Below are 19378 nucleotides of genomic sequence, written 5' to 3'. Positions count from 1 at the left end.
CCAAATCAGTGTGAAAAACCCAACACATACCAACATTCACTGAATGTTCTAAACAATGAATAAATGAACGCACAACAAATTCTGGCCTTCCTAAAGTCTTACAGACCAAAGATAATCAAAATCTGGATACCTGAATGGAAAACAAAACAAAACACACACACACACACACACACACACACACATCATTAAAAGGTTTAACTTTATGCTTCTTTCCTACTCCTATGACCACCCAGGAGAAATTACAGTGGGTCTCAAAATCGGCTGTATGTTTGAATTCCCTGAGGAGTTTGAAAGCGTACTGACTCCCAGGTCCATCCCTGGGGATTAGGATTTAATCGGCATGGGATGTGGCCTGGGCATCAGGATTTTTGAAGCCTCTCAATCGATTCAGATGCAAAGGCTGAGATCCAGTGGTAAACTACTGAGTTCACCACGAAAACCCTGGAACACGGCACAAGTATTCCCCACGAGATACTTGGGAGGTTGGTGGTGCCACAGCTGAGGTGTCCACTTGCAGTTGTCTCGGCCGAATACACTTACTTCACCACAGGTCTGATTTAAAGGTAAGGTGTCCTGAGGAGAAAGGATCAAGTGTACCTATAGCCAACTCAGTCCCCTCAGGAAGAGAGTAGGAAAAATGAGCCAGTGTCAACTGGTCAACTACGACACCAGCTTCTAATATTTCTCAGTCAGACCTTGAAACTCTAAGACATTTAGGGGAATGTTGTCCTTTCTTTCTTCTGATTTTTTGGTAACCTTTGGTCAAAGTAATATATATTTTCTGGATGTTTCAATACGAGAAGAGACGCCTGGAATCCTGGAGAACATCGAGAGGCTCGCCTGTCTCGGAACAGAGATGAAGCCTTGTAACTTTGATTTACTACCTCCACTGATATGAAAATACAGCATCCAAAGGTGTTCCGGGTTCACTGCAGATAATTACAATGCGAACTTAGAGGCCATGCCCGTATGAAATACTGCTGACATAAAAGCAGGCTCCGCCTGCCTGCACCGCATCCTGTGGCTTCATTACACACAATTTGCACCCCAGACTGAAGACTCTGGGCTGGAATCCAAGAAGCATCTTAGATGCTTCTAGCTCTGAACACTTGGATTTATGTGAGCAAAAAGGAAAGGGGACCAAAACAGTGCATTGGAATCCTGGGGAAAGACATCATTTCCTTTTTCTTTCCGACCATAAAATCCCCATGCTTTTCCCTGCGCTGACCCCCACAGTGAGCACCCTGGGTTTCACGACTTGAACCCAAGACCACGCTGAGCCAACAGGTGCTCCGACTGACAGGTTTAGCCACCTGATCCTGGCACAGGCACAGCCTTCACACTGACAGAGAGACCCAGGGGTGCGGGCAAAGAGGCATGGGACTGTGGCCTATGCTCCCTCCAGATAATGAAGCATCTGGGGCCAGGTGAGCATCTGCCTAAGTCTGCTAGACTGCTGTGCCACTTATTTATACAGTGAGAAGCAAAATGTTAAAAAAAAAAAAAAAAAAAGATGGGGTGGAAAAGAGTAAGAAGAAGAATAGAAAAGGAGCAAAGTCTTCTTTGGAAAACCATCTAGCATCAGTCCATTTCAGACTTCAGAGGGTTGAACATGCACCCTAAAGCATTCCTTGCTGTTCTAGGAAAGCACCCACGTTCAGAGATAGTTTTTGCACATCAGTAATTAATGCTGCCACACGGTCTGTTCAGGTCAGACCCAGGCCTTCATATCATCAGGGGCATTCAAATGGAAAACATCACTTTTTTCAAGCACTCACATGTTGGGGATTCATAAGGGTGCTTGTGGTTGGTTGTGTATAATATATACATTTCAAAAACACAGAGATCATCTCTGTTAGTGTGTATCATAAGGGCAACTCTATACTCTTTCTCGAAAAGAGCGACCTCTTCATAACTGCGACTGACTGGGGTCATGATTAGAAAGAACAGTGTGTTTCCCTTTGTTGACGATTTTTTAAAAGGTGTGTGATATACACATCATCTTTCCAAATTATAGTTTCAGGGGAGATGGATGTTAAACGCTGAAGCAGTTCTGAGTTTGTAGTTTTATTATGTCCTGCTAATAAAAGATCATGATAACCCATGGGGAAATCAGTTCTCAAGAAACTTGCCAGGGTGAGCTCCAGGGCTATGTGCAATTCTCAGGAATGATAATACTAATTAACTACGGTGAATAAACCAGTTGCTAATCACCCAGCTCTCGAGTCCTGAGTTTGCAAGGGAATTAGGAAGGCAATTGTGCCATGAGGGACGACGGGGTAGGAGAAATCCAGCCACGTGGATCCAGCCATCGGAGCCCTGACAATGACACAAAGGTAGCCAGAAAGGGGAGGATGGCAGTTGCGGAATTCCTGTGTCCCAGAGGTGTCTACGGTCTCCAAGCCAAAGAACAGGGGGGACTGGCCCAGGCTGAGGTCAGACACAGGCCACTGGGTACATCTTTGGTGATTCTGCTTTTTGCAGAACCAGGTTTAGAGATATTTATTCTCTGAGCATCAGAGCATATTGTCCACTGGCTAGACTCCACTGAGGTCACTTTTGGCCGGTGCTTCTCCATCCGGTTTCCCCCAGAGCCCCCAGGTTCTCAATAAATATTTTAGGAATTGTAATGAAATACAACTGCACAGACCCAACTGCAAGAGATACCAGATGTGAACACACAGTGGAGACCCCCAGCATGTTCAGCGGCAGCCTCCTTGCCAGGATCTGTAATAAAGTCATGAAACTGAACTTGCAAATTCACTCTGGTAAAATACACACTTCTTACCTGCTTACGTTTCGGGGTTCTGTAGAAGAATTTATTTTTTACAAGGGTTCTGCTACTAAAAAATGAAGAAGGAAGGAAAACAACAGAGCAGAGTGGGGGGAAAAGGGAAGGAGACAGGAAACCAGTACAATCAAGAATTCAGAAGTAAAGAATAAAGTTTCTTCCCTAGAAGAAGACTATTAGTATATTTTCAGGTACAAGGAGAAGTGCTGTCCCTGGGAAAGTTATTCCCGAAGATGCTAATGTACTTCTTCTTCCTCAATCCTTGACCTCTTTGTGGAGTCTTTTTAAGTTATGTTAAAATCATGAAGAAACTAACAATGTAACAATAGGGACAGGCAGGGTGGTGAGGAGATAAAAACACAGACACATATACACACGTGTGCATGCATGCACACACAGACACGTGCACACACATACACATACATACATACATATATACAGTTTGGAGGCCACTGTCCTTAAGCCCAGTCTCAAGTCACACTGCTGGGTCCACAGCCTTGGAGCTGCTATTTCACCAGAGGCCGGGAACAGCCCGCACCGTGTAATACACTCTGTACACAGAGAACCTAGCAGAATGATTTATCTTAGGGAAAGGGTGCCAAGAACATTTGAGGAGCAAAGAAACAGAGAGAAAAAGGGCGTGTGTGGAGGAAGGAGCAAAGCGTGTGCCTCCTGAAAAGCACACACAATCCTGACTCAGGATTATTTCCCAGTCTCACTATGCAAAAGCAGAAGGCAGCCGAAGGCCCCGTGTGGCCGTGCGCTGGTGGATTTCAGGAGCTTTAGGGGGAAGCGAGCTCTACTTCCGGGAATGAAGACGGACAGTTCTAGGCTCTTGCAGTAAGGAGGTGGAGTTAGAAGAACCATCTGGCGGCTTTTCCTCTTTTCCCTTTTTTCTCTCCCTCGTTTTTTCTTGGGGGGTGAGGAATGGGGCTGGCGGTAGAGGTAGCATTTGGAGATCTAACATGGTTTGATGATGAATAAATGCGGAAAAGTTCTGCTTGACAAGACAGCCATGCGATGTCATGACAGAGCACTGTGCATGACAGCCACCACTGTGCTGCAGGGTGAAGTGTGTGCAGGGAGAAGGGGAAGGGAGGGCAGAAGTGCGACTTCTGCTGTCACCACGGTCCTGTCCCAAGCTCACTGCATCCCTTATTTGCAGATAGCATGCATAAAACTCACAGACCTAGACTTCATAAAACAGTGAGAGAGTACCTACAAGAACCAGACATGGGGCTAAGTAAGCAGTGGGGAATAAAGACTAATGAGACAGTCCCTAAAGCCAAGCAACGCCCAATACAGTGTGGGAAGACAGATGTGCTTATAACCATCATGATACATCATGACCCATGTCCTGCCAGGAAGCCGGCCAAGGGTGGGGGGTGGGGGAGGCGGTGAAACACAGCCAGGTTCCATGTCTTCCATGAGCTCTGGGTGCCAGCAAGTTTATCACGTAGAGGAAGACAAGGAAAAAAGCACACCAGAGGCAGGGAACAGCATTTGCAAAGACACAGAAGAGTAGTGTGCTGTGTTGGGACAGAAGAGTGCTCGGGTGGGTAGGGGTCAGGGGAGACCAGTCGATGAAGGTACACTGGGGAACCTCATGAGGGGCTTTGGTGCCAAGTTCAACAGTGGGGGTTTTACGCTAAAAGAATGAAGAAGCAATTTGCAAAAGACCCAGCTCTGAAGAAAGGAAATGGAGTGTTTTATGTTGCAGAAATTTTTAAATTGAGCAGGGTGAAAAAGCTCCTTAAAAACCATGCTTGAAGACCTACCCTATCTCTCCTGCAGACGGGGTAACTTTGAACATGAAATTCACTTTACTCCAGTCCATGTTTAATTTCCCAAGTGGAAAGTTCATATGTACGTTTCTCTTTCATCATGAGCAAGTATAAAACGTCAATCTGACAACAGTGTAAATGTCTAGACTTCTTTGGGGATCGAGGCTAACTAGGAACTCTTAATAGGCAGTGATGGGAAGACTAGAGTCTTGTGAAATGTCAAGTTCATGATTCTTTCCGCTGTTTGTTTTTTGTTTTTGTTTTTTTTTTTCTCTAAAGGAAAGGGGGGTTGTAAGAAAGAAAACCTATCTGTCATTATCTGGGGTTTTGTTCTTCAGTTTTCCTATATCTCCAGAATTGGAATGTCATTGACCGTTGTCTCCAGAAAACACACTGTACATATTGGAAAGACTTTTTTATCTTTGACAACCACACACACCTTGAATAGAGAACATGCGAGTTACTTAATGGAATTTCTGGTAATTCAGAAACCCGCCTAACCTTCCATGGGCTCCCAGCAAACAGCCTCGGGCCATTTACCAGTTTGGCCTCTTACCTTTCAGAGACTATCTGCTCTTTTTCTTCTTAACTGTCTTTCAAACTTGGTACCTAATAAAAACACAGACTGAAAGTCAAGGCAGTGAACCTCACGGCTGCCTCTCTGTATTAGTGTGTGTTCAAACTCGGCACACCACAGATCTTAAGAGATACCAAATAAATAAAGCGTCTCCCAATGAGCACATGGCCCCTGATCTCCACATATATTGGAAAATAATCTTTGAAGTGGAGAATAAATAAACAGAATAACCCTAAAGTCTGTCTAGTGCAGTGGCAGAGATCAACTGATCATCAAGCTCCCCCAAGTAACAGAGAAAAAAACAACAACAACAACATACATTTGCACCTCATACCAGATTCTACTAAAACACCATTGCCAGGCTGATGGGACCTGGGAATCATGTATATTTTTTAAAGTCTCTGACAATTCTGGGATGCCTGGGTGGCTCAGTTGGGTAAGCGTCCGACTTCGGCTCAGGTCATGATCTCACGGTTTGTGAGTTCGAGCTCCGCGTCAGGCTCTGTGCTGACAGCTCGGAACCTGGAGCCTGCTTCCGATTCTGTGTCTCCCTCTCTCTCTGCCGCTCCCCAGCTCACCCTTTCTTCCTCAAAAATAAGTAAATGCTAAAAATTTTTAAAAATACAAAAATAAATAAAGTCTCTGGCAATTCAGATGATTAGTCAAATTTGGGAACCAGTTTGTTGTAGCCAGCCCTCCATTTACAGATGGAAAAATGAGACGACTGTCCAATAAACTCTCAGCTACTTATGACAATATGTCCCGGTATATCATTTCTTTATATTCTATGAATAAACAGTTGTTGTAGAAATGAAGTGATAAATGAAGACAACAAGGTAGTAAGTAAAACACCTTCTACCTCCTACCCAGTCTGAATTTGGGGTTCTCTGATTCCTCTCAAGGTGATGGAATGGGGAGGGTCTCTGGGGGCAGAGTGGAGGGTACATGTACTTGGTGGGAATTATCTCCCTGGGCCTGCATTCCCTGCAGACACCTCACCCAGGAGAAGGGCATGGCTGGCACAGGGGCTAGAAGGGACCCGTGAGCCAGGGTTCTTCTTGCTGGGGATCAGGACAGAATCTTCCCCAGATGAAAGCCAGCCTCTTCCCCTCTCCATATACATTCACACATGGAACTGTGTATATAAACTTCACAATGACAGCTTCTCTACTAAGTCCTGGCATACAGAACATTTTGAAGGCAATTATTATGTTTCTAAAGAAAAAGAATCCAACATGACAAAGGATAGAGAATTTGTAAAGCTTTAAAGCAGTAGAATAATTTCTGCAATTCAGTTGGATGTTGGTAGTCTCATATTTTTTTAAATCACTACCATGTACGTAGAGCTTTCTACGTGCAGGACACTGGGTTAATCACCCCTCATTTCAATGTCTTATTAGAACAACTGAGGGGTGCCTGGGTGGCTCAGTCAGTTAAGCATCCAACTTTGGCTCAGGTCATGATCTCATGGTTCATGGGTTCGAGCCCCACAACAGGCCCTGTGCTGACAACTCGGAGTCTGGAGGCTGCTTCTGATTCCGTGTCCCCCTCTCCCCTTCACACTCTGTCTCTGTCTCTCAAAAATGAATAATAAACGTTAAAAATTAAAAAAAAATAACTGAAATGCTTGGGGAGGGGCGTATTATCCTTACGCTACAAGAAAGGAAACACATTTCAAGGGATTTAGCAATCAGCGCGGGTTACTTATGTGGCACATTCTGGATTCCAACCCATGACTCATTCCTAAACGGACTTCTTTCTACCACAGGAATTGCCTTTGAAACAAAAGCATGGATGTATCTCGCCGTATTTCTTTGAGAAAAGTTAATTTTTCCAGAGAAAGAGAAGTTTGACTATTTCTGTAATAGCATGACAGTATTAGTTACATAACAAGATTTTTTTCACTTTTCTACTCTATCTATAATTGTGGTCAGAGAGGGTTCTTGAAAGTCAGCTGGGGAGAAACTATGAACTATTAAAATGAAAGAATATTGAAAAGTCTCACTGACAGTTCAGGAAATTACTATCTTAACATCCGTGAAAAAACTATTTTAAAATCAATTACAAGAATGCGTTACTTCAGGGGTGCCTGGGTGGCTCAGTCAGTTAAGTGTCTGACTCTGGCTCAGGGCATGATCTCACCGTTTGTGAGTTCGAGCCTCACATTGGGCTCTGTGCTGACAGTTCGGAGCCTGGGAGCCTGCTTCAGATTCTGTGTCTCCCTCTCTCTCTGCTCTCTCTGTCTCTCAAAAATAAATAAACATTAAAAAAATTATTTTTAAATAAAAAAATTTAAAGAAAGACTGTTTTACTTCAGAAATCACCTCTCATACAAAGATTCAAGGTTTTACCTAGTTTCTGGATAAAAATACTTAACAGAAGAAACAGGAATAGTAAGTCATTCTTCTTACATTTACTTTCTATTTTAGCGGACGATCCTCAACAGAAGCTATTTATGACGTTTCAATTACTTAAAAAAAAAACAAAAAACAAAAAACTAAGCATGTGTGATGAATTACAGAAATTCTTCAAACAGTATGAAAATAATTTAAATAAAGCCAGGTAGCCTCATAATGAAAATGGACACATTAACTGTAACATATCCTTAGTCTTATTTACAACATAGGGAGTATTTTTAGATGAACTGTCTGTCCATAGGCTATTTTCACATGGTTGTGGCAGGCACTAGGTTGCCTCTCATTGGCCATGAACCTCTTCCTTCATTAAGTTCTTGATTTTCACTGGGTCTACATTGCTGACTCACAGCCTGTGCTTTGGGGAAAATCACCTCTACCTCTGGCAGTAAGACTGTGTGAGGCATCTGGCTCAGGCCTGGAGCAAGGACACAACTGTTCTAGAAGCTGCTGGCAGCCATCTTGTGAGCAAAGAAGAAACTCTAGAATGAAGCTGTGGACCGCACAGCAAAAAAAAAAAAAAAAAAAAAAGGGCAGAAGCCAAGGTCTTGATCTCAAGTATTGTTTTACTGAATCAAACCAAATATAACCCATCCTGTCTTTGGAGGGTCAAACACACCAACCAATCTCCCTCCTTGGTTGCTTGAGTCAATTTCAGCTTTGTTTTCTGTTGGTTACAATCAAAGGCATCCCAATTGATACAGACGGTCCAATAACTGAAGAAGTTTGCATTATTCTGAGTTGTTCCCTAAGTTTGAACAAAAACAGAATTATAGTTCGTATCCAGCTTTAGAAATCCAGTTGAAAACCATAGGGTTAGTGTAATGACAAATATGTCATTATTATGGATCCTGGCTAAAAACAGTGGGGGGTAAATGGTTGCTCCTATCCAACAGAAAGTGTGGGGAAAGTGTTAACTGCTCCTCATACCCTTCAAGGAAGTGTTCAGCCACTGAGACTTGTGAAAATAACAAGACAGAAGATGATATCTGAGAGACATGATAAAGGTGAGATGCTAAAAATCTGCTCTATAGAAGAAGGAAGTGGATTGAAACCATTTGTGAAATTATCTAACCTTCAAACAATCCCACTTAGATTTCTGCATATCAGAAACCAAATCCTGGGCGCCTGGGTGGCTCGGTCTGTTGGGCCTCTGACTTCGGCCCAGGTCATGATCTCACAGTTCATGAGTTTAAGCCACACATCGGGCTCAGAGCCTGGAGCCTACTTCACATTCTGTGTCTCCTTCTCTCTCTCTGCCCCTCCCTGACTCTCTCTCTCTCTCTCTCTCTCTCTCTCTCTCTCTCTCTCTCAAAACTAAACATAAAAAAAAAAGAAGTCAAATCCTAACATATGAAACTTCTATGTGAGCAACCTGACACCTATTTCCACTTTCGTCACAGATAAAGAAAAGATCCACTGAACACAGCCTTTTGGAATATTAACGTGAAATTCATAGGAACTTGTAATGGCTTATGAAAAAATAATGTAGAAAGTGATTTCTCTGCAGAGTTACAGAAGATAGGAATCAGAGCTTGCACAACCAGTAGGGAAAATATATAATTTAGTACAAAAGGCTTGGAGCTCCTTCAGAATCAGCGGAGAACCTCCACGTCTGAGGTTACTGAGATTCTACGGGGAAAGTTCCAAAGCCCAGATGGCTGGGAAGCGCCAGGAGCTCTGAGGAAAAGGTGAAGGCAAGCCAAATGCTGAGGCAGGAGCGACAACCCGGGAGAGGAATGAAGATGAGCCAGCTTCTGAGGAGAAAGGTCATGGAGGTTTCCAGTGATGAGGCAAAAGCTTTAGGTAAGGAAATATTGAATTTGATGGCGTTGTGAGATGTTGGGTTATCTGATCTGTCACAGACATGAAAGGAATTGAATTTTGGTGTTAAAGGTTTAGTCCCTTGGCATAATCCTTGGGTCTGGCTTGCATTTATGTTTTGGACTCACACGAGTGGAAAAAAGAGACATTTATTTTTGTTGAGACATTCAAAGAGGTAACTCTGTCCTGTTTGTTTTACTCAGGCAGCTCTGGGGGAAGGGGCAATGGGTGAGAGGACTGGGGGACAGGGGACTTTTACACCCAAAGAAGGCTGGCTTGCACAGACCACATGAAAAGAATGTGTTGCTTGCCAAGGAGAATAAATAAGTTACCCTAGTTTTTACAGTCATTTGGGGGGAAAAAGAGAAAGAAAGAAAAGTTACGTAACTCACTCTTCCAAGACTACTTTTGACTCATTTTTTTTTAACCTCAAATATACTAGGAAAAACTCTGAAATTTTCTTCATAGAACACTCCCCTATACTCACTGGAAATGACTACAGAGCATTCTATATCCTTCTGTATTGTCAAGACCCAATCATAACTAGAAACCCTAAAATAAAGAGAGTGGGTGGAAAATCAAATTAAAAGCATACAAAACATGCAAAAAAAAAAAATGAAAAGAGACCAGTATTAGGGTAAATTTAATTTATTGTGTCATCTATTACTGGTAGAATTATTTTTGAATCTAGCCTCTGGCCATATGTAAATTTAATAAGTATGCTATTGGAAAAAATATGTTCTGAGGCAGCCCTGGGGAAAATCCCTAGAAATTTCCTTTCAGGTTCCTCCTGTCCACTGATCAACAGCGTTTGGGCATGACTGCTCAACCAAACATCCATCCATTTAAGTGTGACATTGTGTGTGTGTGTGTGTGTGTGTGTGAGAGAGAGAGAGAGAGAGAGAGAGAGAGAGAGAGAGAGAGATTCCTATCTCACCTCCAAGGATATTCACTAATTCATTCAACAACCATCTACTGAAACTTACTACACACCAGCTCATGTCAGGGCTGCACTCAATGACCTTCGGCCCATGCCTCAAGGAAATCACAGTCTAGTCCATCGATAGGCCAATAAATAATTACAACACACGGTAACAGGTACAGCATTGCCGGCACATGAAATTTCATCCAGGTCAAAATTTTGCTGAAAACTCACTGCTGCCTCTAAGTTTTTCCTGCTTCCTTTTTTTCAGGTGCTCGCAACACAGCTCTCTTCCATGATGTGTTTCACAGTCTATAAAGAATCAACTTTATAGCTATAGATTTAGCTGTTTCTATCGTTTAAATATTCACTCATTTTTAAGTCAAAATAATTTACGAAAACTGTATTTTAAGCCAAAGGATATCAATGATAACTGATAGCATAGTCTTTATTTTTTTTATCTTCTGTTTATTTATTTTATTTTTAAGTAAGCCCCACCCACAATATGGGGCTTGAACTCATGACCCAGAGGTCAAGAGTCACACGATCTACTGACTGAGCCGGCCAGGCAACCCTGATAAAGCAAGCATTCTTTAAAATCAACTTGAAAGAGGGGTGTCTGGGTGGCTCAGTCAGTTAAGAGTTCGACTTTGGCTCGGGTCATGATCTCATGGTTTGTGAGTTCGGGTCATGATCTCATGGTTTGTGAGTTCCAGCCACTCGTCAGGCTCTGTGCTGTCAGTTCAGAGCCTGGAGCCTGCTTCGCATTCTGTGTCAACATCTCTCTCTGCCCCTCCCCCACTCACGCTCTGTCCCTCAAAAAACGAATAAACATTAAAAAAAATTTTTTTAATCAACTTGAAAGAAAGAATTTACCCAGAATACACAGTTAAGAGAGAGATTCCAATCTTTTCCATGTCACCACACCGAAAAAGATCCCATTTGTGGAGCACTGCAGTAAAAACAGAGCTAGGCCACGCCCAGCAAACTCAGGAGCAACACATAGCAACACAGGAGAGCTTCGGTCAGGAATATTCTCTGAGAATGTGTAAAAAGTGTGCTCAATCTTCTTTTTACCGAATTGCAGACAGATGCAAAGAGCCCGATTTTATCTCACGAAACAACAACAAAAAAAATGCTTTAGGGTTGTCCATTACTAACATCCTCGTGGTTTCCAAATAAAGTACCAACTGCCGCTGAGCTGTTGTAGCTGGTCTGTCCAATAGGTTTGCAATGAATAAGCTCCCCAAGCCAGGTTCAATGCCGTTGATACAACACACCTTCACGAAGCACTCACACGTGGAAAGCTCTGTGCTAGCACGTGGGGTTGCCACGTGTGACACAGAAAGCACAACGCCCATCTCTACAGGGAGGGGGCCTGGGAACCGAGAGGCTCCCAGGTGTGCCCAATCTAAAATCCTTTTACTTTCTACCGCCCCCTGCTGGCAAAACCTGTAACTGACACAGAGCCTCGCCTAATTGAATCGGATGGAGGCAAGCTGACAGCAACCAAAATCCCAAATCAGGAAAAACATACTCCCAAGCAGAGTGAACGGGAAGAGTTTTCTAGGAGCAGAAATTACTGGGTCTAGGAACACAGATTCTCCTTGGTGAGAGGAAGGAGCTGTTCTGTGGAATAATAATAAGGACATCTGTCGGTTTCTATCATCCAATACAGTTTTTTTTCCCTCATTACAGTCACAGAGTTTGAGGCACTAGTGCTATCAGAAATCATCAATGATTCCGGCACATCCACCGAGGGAGTTTTCATGTAAAATTTCAGGTGCAGGGAAGTCTCCAGGTGAACACCAGGGATGCAGACAGAATCTCCAATTAGGGAATATATATCCACGAGTCATTGGATTGTTACATAATAATCCTTTCCCACAGAGCACTGTAATGAGAACCACCTAAGGGCTTAAAGGATCTGGTAATGAGTGCAATAATATGCAAATCAATGTAACTAAACACATAATAAACAGATGGACAGTGAAAAACAAAATGTTAGTTAAAAAGTAAATAAACATTAGATCTCTTTTAAAGCAAGTTTTCACATGAGTGTGTCCTAGAAAAAATGGAGAAGCACATTCTCCTGGGGCTTCCTGGGAGTCGGGGTGAGCAGAATAGACCAACCCCCAAAGCCCTTTCTGATTTTGATCCTACTTCTTGAAAAACTTTTTCTCCATATTTGTAAGGCAAATAAAGGGAGAGCTGTTTTTTTCCTTCTGACGCTGAGAGTCCTGTACTTTACTGCCACCAAATGAATTAATGTGCACATTCGGCACGAGATACTGAACACCTGTGTGTCGCAGGAAAAAACTGAGGGATGAGGCCCCCACCCCAGAAGAGAACGAGACAGGTGAGATCGCCTGTTGTACTGAACACTGGGAGGCAACTGGCGGAGACAGAGACAGTGATGGAGACAACAGTGGCCAGAGAAGGTGTCTCTGAGAGGCTTTCCCCACCACAGTGGAGAGAAGGTACAGTCTCACCTTCCCCCTCCCACACTTCCACCACATTTAAGGATCTGATGATACAGGGGCACCTGGGGGGCTCAGTCGGACGCCTGATGATACAGGGGCACCTGGGGGGCTCAGTCGGGTGAGCGTCCGACTTCGGCTCGGGTCATGATCTCACGGTCTGTGGGTTTGAGCCCCGCGTTGGACTCTGTGCTGACAGTTCGGAGCCTGGAGCCTGCTTCAGATTCTGTGTCTCCCTCTCTCTCTGCCCCTCTCCCACCCGTGCTCTGTCTCTCAAAAGCAAATAAACATTAAAAAAAAAAAAAAAAGAGGATCTGATGATACAAAATGAGGCACAGGCAGGGAGGTCTGCACAGGCAGTGCCAGAGGGGGTAAGCCTATTCCTTCAGCAGACATTCACTGAATCTGAGGACAGAGCTATGAGCAAACCCCCTAGGTTGTCTCAGAGGACACGGAGACTGGAGTGGACAGGCTATGCTGTGAGTGGCATGTCAACTTGGGGTTGTGGGATCAAGCGGGGGTGGGGGGGGGGAGCCTGAGCAGCTGCAGGGGCTTGGAAAAGACTTCCTGATGGAAATGAATGAGACAGATGAAGGACCAGTAGGCTTTACTCAAGCAAAGTGAGCTGGGCTGGGCTGGGAATAAGGCAGACGGTGTCCTCCAGGCAGAGAAGAGGCTTTGCAAAATGGGGGCCGGGGGGGGGGGGCGGGCAGAGAGCACGGCACGTTGTGAACAGCACGGAGGACTTGGATTATAAAGCACTGGGGGTGGGGATGGGGAAGGATGGTGGAGGCGCAGGGGTGAAGCCAAGAACGAGGGCTAGAGCATGGAGAACAGCCAGGCCAGGAGGTTGGACTTTATCCAGACGGCAACGCAGAGCCATTAAAAGTCAACTTGAGGAGGGTCATAGGATGAAAACTACGGATCTGCGAATGGGAAAAACTGAAAAATCAGCTGGGACCTTGACCTCTGTCAATCCCCAGCCCTTCACATTGACCTTTGGGTCAGTGGATGAGGAAAGCGCTACTGTGTGTCAGAGAAGGGAGAAGGGAAGGGGAGGCAGAGATGGGGGGGAGAGACAGAGGAGGAGGGGTCTCCTTCCATTCCCTGAGGGTTTCTCACCACAAGGATCTCGGGAGCCCCACCCACCTCCTCCCATCATTCTGCTGCCTGTGGTCACTGGAGGCACCGGCCAGCAGGAGGGGTGGTAGTGGGGAGGTGAGGAGGGGATGTCACGGGGCTCCCGGTCGGGGTGCTGGGTGGCCTTCCCCTGCTCTCTAATATTAGAAGCCAGCTTCTGCCTTTGCAGTGTTTCACTCTTATTTGCATGTCAAACTAGAGAAAGCACATGTTTCTTTCCCTCTTCTACCATATGTTTGATGTTACCATCTGAGTGATATGCCTTAATATAGTACCACAGCCTCATAACGGGGAAGGAGCTGAGGATGCTTTACTGCTAATTCCTAACCATGTTCTCTAACAGACTGTTTCTTCCAAGAATAAAAAAGATGGCTAACATTTGCACGATTTTATGCAACTGACTTGGACCCCCCACCCCCAAAAAACGAGGGCACCTGTACATTAGCAAGTCTGGTACCAGCACCATGGGGATCTTCCCTGGACCTTCCATAGTATCAACATTTCCCCAGCCTACCACCGCACGCATCCCAGCCAAGGATGAGGCTAAGAAGGAAATCCTATGTCATACGTCCACGTGTTGTCACAAAAGAAAGACACAGATGCCATCGTCAACGGGCAGAAAGATACATGTAACGGGGAAGATATTTGCTGCCTCGCGTTACTTAAAAAAACCACCGCGTGACTTTTTAGAGGGGGAAATATTCTCAGCAGAGGTACACGGTCGTCACATTTTAGGGATACGGTTCCACATCGTCTTCCAAAAGAAAGCATGGTTTTAATTTTTAGCCGTCTTTGCAGATGCCTGTTGTGTTGGCGCTCACGTTTATCGATTAGGAAAATCTGAGCACAAGGGAAACATGCCGAGCATTCTGAGAAAAATGTGAACAGTGCTCTTGTCTGTGCTGAAGACAGTGACTGCGGGGAGGCAAGATGCCAGAATCAGAACTGCAAGCTGAAAATCACCACGGAACAAGTCGGGGGGGGGGGGGGGGGGGCGGGGGGCAGGGGCGGGGAAAGCCATGTCTTTGGAGGAGCTGAGTACAAATTCCCATCCCAACCTCTACTGGCTGGGTACCCTTCAGCAGGGTAACCCCTCTCAGTCTCTTTTCTCATCATAAAAATAGTGTGTATAATGTCCCCTTATAGGGGTGCCTGGGTGGCTCAGTCGGTTGAGCGTCCGACTTCTGCTCAGGTCACGATCTCGCGGTTCGTGGGTTAGAGCCCCGCATCGGGCTCTGTGCTGACAGCTCAAAGCCTGGAGTCTGCTTCCGCTTCTGTGTCTCCCTCTCTCTCTGCCCCTCCCCTGCCTGCACTCTGTCTCTGTCTCTCAAAAATAAATAAAAATGTTAATTAAAAAAAAGTCCCCTTAAAGGATTATGGCGACAATTAAATTAGATAACATATAAAACACCTGGTACCTAAGCTAAACAAAACATGCCTACTAGCAAAGGAAGCTGTACGAACACACTCCAAGGTCTTGAGCAAGATGGAAAGACTCTGCAGGTGATGAGTGAGAAGCAATGTGATGTATTTCATGCCACTGGGCTGTACACTTAAAAATGGCTAAGATGGTAAATTTTATGTGTACTTTACCACACACACACACACACACAAAAACCCTCCAAGGACAATTCAGAAAGTATTTAAAATGTCTGGATGGAGGGGTGTCTGGGTGGCTCAGTCAGTTAAGCATCCAACTTCAGCTCAGGTCATGATATCACAGTTCGTAGGCTCGAGCCCCACATCAGGCTCTGTGTTGACAGCTCAGAGCCTGGAGCCTGCTTTGGATTGTGTGTCTCCCTCTCCCTGCCCCTCCCCTGCTCTCTCTCTCTGTGTCTCTCTCTCAAAAATAAACATTTTAAAAATAATAAAATAAACAAAGAAATACAATGTCTGGATAGAGAAACTCACAGTAATCAAGGGAGAGATTTCTTCCACTTTAAATAGCTTGGTTTTCTTTCCAGCCTAGTAGGCTACTTATCACTAGTGAAATATGCATTTTAAATAATGAATTGGAGGGCATCAGGGTGGAGCCCTGATGCAGTAGGATTAGTGCCATCATGAGAGGACACACAAGACAGCCCTCTGTCTTGGCCACGTGTGGACCCTAGAAGGAGGCCATCTGCAAGCTGAGAAGAGAGCCCTCGCCAGAAACCGAACCGGCTGGCGACTTGATCATGGACTTCCAGCCTCCAGAACTGTGAGAAATAAATTTCTGTTCTAAAAATAAATAAATAAAAATAAAAAATTAGTGTATCCGCACTCATAAAGTGCTCAACGGAGCGTCACTTAACTATAAGATGAAAATGCTGGGTTTTATCAGGAATCACCCATTGTAGGAAAGAAGGAAGAAAAGAATTAATCGTGATGAGATAAAAAGCCTTAGTTAGACCGATCCCTGCTCTGGCTCTGAACTTCAGTTTAACATTTAAAAATAAAACCAGTTGCTGCTGCCTCATTTCTACCGACTGTGGACATTTGCAGTGCCGGGTACCAACTGACCTGAAATGCAGACGGGCCTCTTCCAGCCCTGGGAAGGTCCCCTGGGCCCTCCTGCCTTTGAGAGGTGTCTACCCCTGCACCCACCCCCAGACTGGAGCTCCTGAGGGCAGGACCTCCTCCCCATCCCTCCGCGGGACACCATGGGCTTGGAGGACGCTCGGGAAGTGACTGGTGAGTGAAGATGTCACATTTACTCTAAATGGTGAAGTCTGAACAGTTTTGCACTCAGATGTTTCAGTGATTATATTTATTAAACCAACAGAGGGAGGAAAGGGGGGAAGCATCTGTGGGCTAGACATCACAGGAGATGGCACTTGTCCGTGCGGCTGTCCCCAGGAGCAGATGGTGCTGGGACATCGGGCTCTCGGTGCATGGTCCACAGAGGGGCCTCCCAGCCCCCAAGCCCTCGTCCTCCGCCACTGACCCCCACAGCACCCTCTCATAGCCTTCATAGCACACATCAACTTCTGAAATTATATGGTATATTGTTACCTACCCCCCTCCCATGTGACCCCCATCAAAATGAAGACTGTCTTAGTTACTGTTGTATCCTATCTCCTTAGCTCTGTACTGGCACATGTGGAATGAATGAATGAATGAATGAATGAACGAACAAACGGAGGACTGACCAGACCAAATCCTAATCTCCTCTTTACGCTGTCACCCACGCCCCACTGAACAGGGCCACCAAAATGACCTCCAAATGCCTGGCTCATGCTATGAGGCCCCCTTCCTCCCCTGGGAACCCTGACACATTGCCTCTCAGTGGCAGGGAAGGTGACAGGGAACGGGCTGGTAGGGAGAACAGCTGCACCAGACTCTAGGTGCAAGCATGTGGGACATCGGCATCACAGAAAAGTCTAGAATCATGCTGACACTCAGTGGAGAAGGCAGATCAAGCAGTCCCAGAGGCCCGGGCAGAGTGTCTCCTGATCACAAGGTACATAGAAGGAAACACAGAAGGAAAAGGATGTGCCGTACCAGCTGGACAGGGGACAAGAGTTCCTTGGTCCCTCATGCCACTCAGTTACGTGATGAGCCTCAAAACCTTCCATCCCGTGTCTATCCCTGTAGAACCATGCCTGAAGGACAATGGGTGGGACGACAGGCTGGCCATGTGGGGGCTATCTGATGGCTGAAGACAGCTGCCAGAGGAACCCTTGGAGGCCTCTGTTTGGAGGTGTCTCCTGACAAAGCAGATGGTGGGTTCTGCGGTTATGTTTTATTTTTTTCACTGCACATTCTACGCTGTGCGGCATGAGAATAAGGTGCCTGGGAGAAAGGAGTGGGTGCTTACCCACGAGAACCTGCCAAAGAACTGGTCGAGCCCCACGGAAAACAATTGTTTTTAACCATGATGGGGTTGAAAGTCATTCCCGAAGAAACAAAACAAAAAGCTCCTCTGAGCGGATACAGTGCAAGCGAAGGCCCTCGGGAGGAGGCTGGCTCAGCCCATAGTCACGGCACCCCCGTGAGGCCGGAGGTCCGGGATCCTCTGTCCCAGGGCAGGTGGTGCCAAACCTGAAAACTCTTCTTTCCGTGTGAACGTCAAACTTACCGGGATCACAGCCTCAGAGAGTCCAGCAATTGCAAAAGGTCAGAGCGTCACTGGGCCTCCCCTTTCCAGAAGAATGGCTCGGTGATTTCCGTGGGACCAAGTTTCTACAACAGCCCTTGAATGGGCCGCTTAACGATGCTCATTGCTATGAAGCTCATTATGCCTGATTGCTCCGCAGTGTTACACTTGAAGTTGACCTTCTCCAATATAATCTTGTGTGGAGACGGAAGTCACTGGCCAGAAACCTCAGTTATTTGAAGATCACTGTTGCCACTCTTGCTTCTCAGGGCAAAAATGACAAACTCTTCCATTCCATTCACCTCTTCCCGTAAGACCAACAATACACTCTGTTGTCTACTTTCCTGTTGCCCCCTGGCATCTCTCCCAACCCCCCGCTTTCTCTCCCAGAATTGAATATGCCACTCTAGGGAGAGAACCAAAAGAAGAAAAAAGGAGTGGCTTCTCAGATCCTAGCACACACATCACGGCCTACCTCCCTATTGGAGCGGCTCACGACCCACGCACTGCAGGTCAGCCTCGTGGGGCCTCACGATGGGGCCTACAAACCGATGCTCCCCCTTCTAGGCCAGGCTTGAGACAGCAAACAGCGACAAGTCTCACGGGCCATCGGAAGTTCTGGGTTCCAGCCTCTGAACTTCTCAGACCCCAATTTCCTTCATCTCTACAATGGGAATAACTACCTCTGGCGGACTTATTTCAGGTTGCTGTGAGGTTCAAATACACGCGGAGACCCTTACATCGGGTGCTAGCCTACAGTAGTGTCCCACGCAATTAGGATACGATCCATTCTCCCTGGGATGGCCCACAAAGCCCAACCAGCCCGGTCCCACGAGCCTTTCGGACCACTCACCTCACTGTGCATCAGCCATGGACAGGGCTCTTCCTGTAGTCCGCTAACCTCCAAGGATACACTCCCCCCCTCCCCCCACGCGAGGCTTTCACACTCCTATTTCCCCCTGAATCCGCATCCCCGCATTCTTAGCTGGCTTCTCACACTTAGCGATTCTGCTCAAAAACATGACACTCTCTGATCCCCTACCCAAAACAGTCACATGGGAAATGGGGAAGGGACTGGGGCCAGGTACTTTCTGGAGGGAGGTGAATCTTAAGCTACAACATCTGCAAATCTCAGAGAAGCCTGAAATAGAGTTTGGTGTGGCCTTAATCAAATAGAGACCTCATCCACCAACCAGGGGGCAGGGGCATCATTCAGGCCAGAGACAGATCAGTTCCACTACACTGGTGACCACCAACCTTGGCGTTGTGCTTCTGAGGGTTTTTTTCATTTACTCATTCGTTCAACAAGTATTTCATGAGAACCTCCTGCATGTGGGGATAGAGACGGAGAGTTTCTGCTCTCAAGGT

The 19378-nt window shown here is 45.8% G+C and overlaps 1 protein-coding gene across 9 annotated transcripts in view; it reads right to left on the bottom strand.

Moving 5' to 3' along the window:
- The window catches only part of CAMK1D (calcium/calmodulin dependent protein kinase ID), a 501235-nt gene that overhangs the window by 177052 nt on the left and 304805 nt on the right, over positions 1 to 19378 (bottom strand). The gene's annotated exons all lie outside the window — the stretch shown is intronic.

The sequence above is a fragment of the Panthera leo genome, chromosome B4 (assembly GCF_018350215.1).
Source record: "Panthera leo isolate Ple1 chromosome B4, P.leo_Ple1_pat1.1, whole genome shotgun sequence".
Classification (NCBI taxonomy): Eukaryota; Metazoa; Chordata; class Mammalia; order Carnivora; family Felidae; genus Panthera; species Panthera leo.
Note: the sequence above shows the minus strand (reverse complement) of the source record. Positions and strands in the feature narration are given on the sequence as shown.